Raw genomic sequence first — 6191 nt, forward strand, 5'->3', positions numbered from 1 at the left:
CACTTGAGGTGAGAACCTAGCCCAAGCTTAAAGTTCTCAAGGGCCAAGCTTGTGGTGGGTACTGGGCCTATGCATGAGGGGCTTGAGGTGTAAAAAAGTCAAATATTAAATCCCTACAAGGAGGGGGCGAGCCCTACATGAGGGGGCATGAGAGAGAACACCCACTCACTCACACAAGGCATGCATGGTACAAAGAAAGCAAAAGGGACACTTGTCAAGTTCCTCCTCATGTTACCCTCATGGTGTGCTTGAAGCCTATTGGTTGGCCACCCAAGGGGTCCAATGATACTTTAGGAGATTTAAGTAATTGATCTTGCCTTTATTAAGCCCTCTTTCTCAAAGGGGAAAGGGGGACACTTGTCCCAAGGCTACCCTTGTTGCTTGTAATGCCTCCTGCTTGTGATTGGGTAGGTTTGGAGGGGTCCAATGAGATTCAAGCATGAGCTACAAGGGGTGTCAACCCACACAAGCTAGGGGGTTGTTTGGGGGTTATACTCAGCCACACACACTCAAAAACACTCTCATTGTGTGCTATGCAAAGTGCAGGAGCTCCCTCTCCTTCTCCAAGAAAGTAGAGGTTGAGAGCCTACACCAACACTCTTGGCTATGGAGTGCAAATCCAACCAAGAGCCATGCTTCAATGATTAAGCTTGCCCTCTCCTTCTTACTCATTACTATGCTATTATGTATGCTAGCAACAAGAGTTTTGATAAGTGAGGAACTAATTCTTTCTCCTATGAAATGTTTCTTATTCCTCTTCCCTACCCTCATTCCCTACTAGCTCTCTCCACCTTCGAAGGTGTTTGAGGTCTGGGACTGAGGCTTGGGATAGTTAAAGATTTCTTCAAGTTTATGTTATTCTTGTGATGCATGAAGCTTTGCATCTTTATTGCATTACTTAGGTTACAAGGAATACAAAGATTGTATTGTAACAAGTCTCTCTTAATGGGAGAAAACATAATACAAATGCCTATGGGAGGGGGGACCGGATCCATTTAAATCTAGTCCTCAATTTTTGTCATGTTCTCTAAATTCTCTATCTTGCAAAAGTATTGTTCATGCCAAGTTATGATTATGTTTCATCTTCAATTATGTTCACCCGCTATGCTCACAAAGTCATTTCTCAAAAGTACTCTCATTAACTTCCGATACTCTCAAGTTAAATAGGCCAATTCTATTACATTGGTATCAGAGCATTTGGTTTCTCTTTTCTTGCTTAAGAAGAGAGGTCCTTAAGTAGCCTATAAATGGTTGATGTTGTTAATTATATTAGGGTAAGTGGAACTAGGATCTATTATCGGTTTTGTTGAGACCTATATGGGGGATGGTGCACACGGGAGATTTGGACTTAATAATGGAGTCTTTCTAGACTTGCCTACGGCTTTACCATTATTGAGCCATAAGAAGTCCGAAAGGAGCTAGCCCTTGGCAACTCTGATATGTTAGACTTCCTCCACTACTCTCTATAATTAACCACTTCGAGTCGTGGGTGTAGATACTGAAGCGGTCGGGGTGGGCAACAAGAAGAGCAACCTCTAGACACCCTTCAAGGCTCCCGTGCTGCTCAATGGGGCTGGGGCACAACACAACACAAACCAAAACACAACAAACACAGCCAAATCCCAACTACACAAGGGGCACCACCTAGTTTAAGAGCGAACTAGGACGCAAAAGAGGAGAATCGTTAGAGCAACCACAAACAAGCAAGGAATTTACACTAACCCTAACACCAATGGAACAACCCTCACACACTAAAACACGAGAGAGAGAGAGAGAGAGAGAAGGAGAAGGAGAGAGAGAGAGAGAGAGAGGAGAGAGAGGAGAGAGAGAGAGAGAGAGAGATGGTGCTCGGGCTGCTTTGAAGTGTATCGTTAATGATCAAGCAAACATAAATATATATATGTAAGAAAGAGAGAGAAGGGGGAAGGGGGTGCTTGTTGCACTAATGCCTTCTTACAAATGTGTCATGACCAATCAAAGTGAGATTAGTATTTGTTCAACATAGCCTGAGTAAATTACACCACAAACACATCACAAGAAAAAGCCACCCCAATCACTTCTTAAGGCCAGGGGAGTCCTCTCTACCCTGTCGCCCTCTTACAGCATGTGGGATTTATGGCTAAATTGATAACAATACCCGGAGACAAGCTATCAAGAACTTAAATAAAACACCAAGACACTTACACATCATTATTGTCCATGACTTCACGTTGGAAGGGAGACAAGGTATCAATGCTTAGTCCAAATTCACCCTCCTTGATTCAACAAATGTTGGGTTACACTAGTAGGAGAAATGACAGATTTCCTACCTCAATTTAATGATCACTCTCTCTTACAATGGCATAGAGTTCCCTTGCTAATCACCCCTAATACAACACATACATATGCCTAATGCCAATGAGATTCCACTCAAGAGCTCCTTCTCCAGAGGTTGAGCTTGGCTTCTCAAGCTATAGCATAGTGCTCTTTCTTCTCTCCCCTCAAGCTCAGCTAAGGTAAGAAGTCGTTCCATCCATGCTTCTTGATCATCTTGTGCTGATTTTCATGAAGTCGCATTGTTGGAATGTTTAGTTCAATTGGCTGTAAAGCCTCTTGACTATAGACCAAGTGAAATGGTGTGAACTCCGTGGCTTCCCTATATGTGGTTCGATACGCCCACAAGGCACCATCCAAGAAGTCATCCCACAACTTTGTCTTGTTTTTCACCATCTTTCTAATGATGTCTGCAATGACAGCATTAGCTTTTTCTACCAAACCATTTGATTGGGGATAGTAGGGTGTACTGTGACGATGAAGAATGTGAAGTTCTTCACAGACTTCGGTGAGCAATCCCTTTCGAAACCCTGGACCATTATCAGAAACAATCTCCAAAGGTGTGCCAAATCTACAACAAATGTGAGTGTAGACGAATTTGCTCACTGTCCTCTCATTTACCTTTGCCACACTTTGTGCTTCCACCCACCTAGTCATATAGTCTACAGCCACTAGAATGTAGAGTTTACCATTTTTTTGTCCTAGGCAGAGGACCCATAGCATCAATGCCCCACTTTTCAAAGGGTCCATTTGCAAGCACTATTTGCCTCGGGCCATGCACCAACCTTCTATTTCCATTTATCTGACAATTGTGACAGCTTTTACACCAATGTTGAACATCCACATGCAAGCTTGGCCAAACATACCCCGCAAGAAAAATCTTCTTCACAGTTGATTCTGGGCAAAATGACCACCACATGCCTCTTCATGCAAACCTTTTAGAATGGCTGGAATTTCCTCGATAGTTGGTACTCTTCTGCACACTTGATCCTTCCCTCTTTGATAGAGGGAGCCTTCTAGGAAGAGATACAGGCTTGCCTTCTTCATGAGTCTCCTCTTCTGAGCTTTGGTGAAGTCTGGTGGAAACTCACCCTCCAAAATGTAGCCAATGATGGGAGCCAATGACTCCAATCCCTGGTACCTCGGTTGCTTCACAGTAGCCGCCACCATGATGACTTGCACTTCTCTCAACACATGTAACTGCTTGTTGTGCAAGTAAATCGGCATCTTCATTTTGTTTCCTCGAAATATGATATAGTTGCACTTATTCAAACTGATTAAACATCTTACGAATGGCATGAACTTTTGTCCTTAAGCTTTCATTCTTGCATGCCCAAATGCCTAAAATCTGTTTAACAATGAGAAGTGCATCTCCCTTTACCATGAGACATTTTATCCCTTGGCCAATGCACATCTTCAAACCATGAAGTAGTGTGTCGTATTCTGCTTCATTGTTGCTAGTTGAACCTGGTAGATTGACCTTCTCTTTCATGACCACCTCTCCACTTGGGTTGAGCAACACTAGCCCTCCCCCTGCTTTCCCTGTGGCTCGTCAAAAAGCTCCATCAAAGAACAAGGTAAAAGCATTGGGAATACTTTTTGGTGGTGGCAATGGTAGGGTCTTTAATTGAGGCACCTTAATTTCCTTCTCATGTACCCTATAAGTGAGAATCCCTGCCAATTGTGCACACACACTATCTTCTACCTTGAAAGAGTATTGGAACTCTTGCAACTCCATAATCCACTTTGAGATCCTAGTACTAAGATTCATTTGAGATGACACCCAAGGGAACAAATTTTCTGCAGTGAGAATTACAAAAGGTTTTGGTAGCAGGTAGGACCTAAACTTTCTCACGGCAAACATGAGAGGAAGCATCATGAGTTCTACTTCTGTGTAGTCTCTCTCCAAAGAATTCATGACCCTACTAGCAAAGTAGATGGATTGCATCCTTGTACTGTGGGGATCTTGTTGTAGCAACACAACACCAATTGTTTCCCTTCCAACACTAGAGCTAACAAAGAATGTGTACTCCCAACAAGGAGGCATGAGTGTTGGTAGCTCTGACAAAATGACTTTAATGTTACAAAAATACTCTTCAAGCTCATCAGACCATGCAAATTCTACTTGTTGTGTCAACTTTTGCAAAGGATGAAGCAACTCCGAGGCTAAGTGAATGAAGCGTGACATATACTTCACCTTCTGAATGAAAGAGATGACCTCCTTAAGACTCTTCGGTGATGGAGCTCAATAAGAGCCTTTGCCTTTGAAGGATCCACCTCAATGCCTTTATAGGAAACCTTGTGACCGAGCAAGATCACTTCATCCTCACCTATGTGGCACTTGTCATGGTTGAGTTGACCTCCCATGTCGTAGAGCTTCTTTAAACCTTCTTTACCCTTTGTAGATGTAATGATTTTGAGCTATAAATGCAGAAATCATCAATGAACACCCTAATTGACTTTCCAAAGAATGCTTGAAACACCATGTTTATGAAACGTTGGAATGTTGCAAGAGCATTTGTCAGACCAAATGGCATGACTCTAAAAGCATAACAACCCCAAGGAGTGATAAAGGTTGTTTTCAATTGATCTTCCAATGCGATACCTATTTGAAAGTAGCCTGAGTAGCCATCACACATAGTGTACTTCTCATGACCAGCTACCTCATTTAGTATCTCATCCTGAAATGGGAGGGGAAAGTGATCTCTTTTTGTTGCCTCATTGATTGGACGGTAATCCACACACACCCTCCACTTTCCGTTTTTCCCAGGAGTGACAACAACGGGAGAGACCCACTCTGAATTCTCCACTGGATAAATGAAACCTGCTGCTAGAAGCTTTCTTACCTCCTTGAGTAAAGCCTGCTCCTTGATGACTCCTAGCCTTCGTAGCTTCTGAGCCTTAGGTGTGGCCTCTGGCTTCAACTCAATTTTGTGTTGAACAACATCTACTCCACGAACATCGGTGTAGTCTTTAGCAAAAAGCCTAGGAAATTTCCTTAGCACACATTTGAACTCCTCTCTTTCATCCTTTGTAAGTGTTGTAGATAGCATACCTTCTAGCATTCTTTCATCTTCCACTTTTGGTTCTCTTGGGAACCTACCTCCTCCAAACCTTGACAAGAGGTCTCTTGGTTGGTTGGCTTAAACCTTACCCCCATGACTTCGATGGAAGACTCCTCTTCAGTAATGCTGTCGCTCCTTTCTTCTTCTGAAGTGTTATCGGTCCAACCTTATTCCGTCTCATTTTGAGATGATTCTTCATGGAGCTCCTCTTGGCGTTGCTCCTTCATGTCAAAGACAACCTTCTTATGATTGTCGTTCCTGCAAATTAGCTTTCCACTCTCCCAATCCTGCAAAGCTCGCATTTTCATTAGCCATGGTCTCCCTAGGATAAATGGGTAACCATTTCCTTTGGTAGACATGACATAGAAATCCACTGCCTTCTTAATGCCAAAGGCCTCCACAAAAACATTTTTACAAATGCCTACGCACCTAGCCTTGCTATTGTTTGCCATCTTGACCTTAATTTCAGGTGTCTCATGGATGTGCATGCCTAGTTTTTGCATGATTCCTCTGTCATGATGCAAATTTGTGCACCCCCATCCACTAGACCTTTCCTAACCAATCTCCCTTTTATGTAACAATCTAGCACATGTGTAATTTCCTCATTCGTTTCAGCTTGTGCAATTTTTACAACAGGCACACTCTCTTTTACCTTTCTCCTAGTGCTAACTGCCTTGTTAAATCCCTCCTGACTTGTGGACATAATGCAAGAAATTGAGGCCATGAGATATCAGGACCCTTACCTCTCATGTCTTCCAACCGGTTGTATGGAGCCATTCCATGTCGAAGAGGAAAGTCTTGGAGGTTGATACG

Source organism: Adiantum capillus-veneris, unplaced genomic scaffold (assembly GCF_014529385.1).
Source record: "Adiantum capillus-veneris isolate H3 unplaced genomic scaffold, ASM1452938v2 Hic_scaffold_265, whole genome shotgun sequence".
In the NCBI taxonomy this organism is placed as follows: Eukaryota; Viridiplantae; Streptophyta; class Polypodiopsida; order Polypodiales; family Pteridaceae; genus Adiantum; species Adiantum capillus-veneris.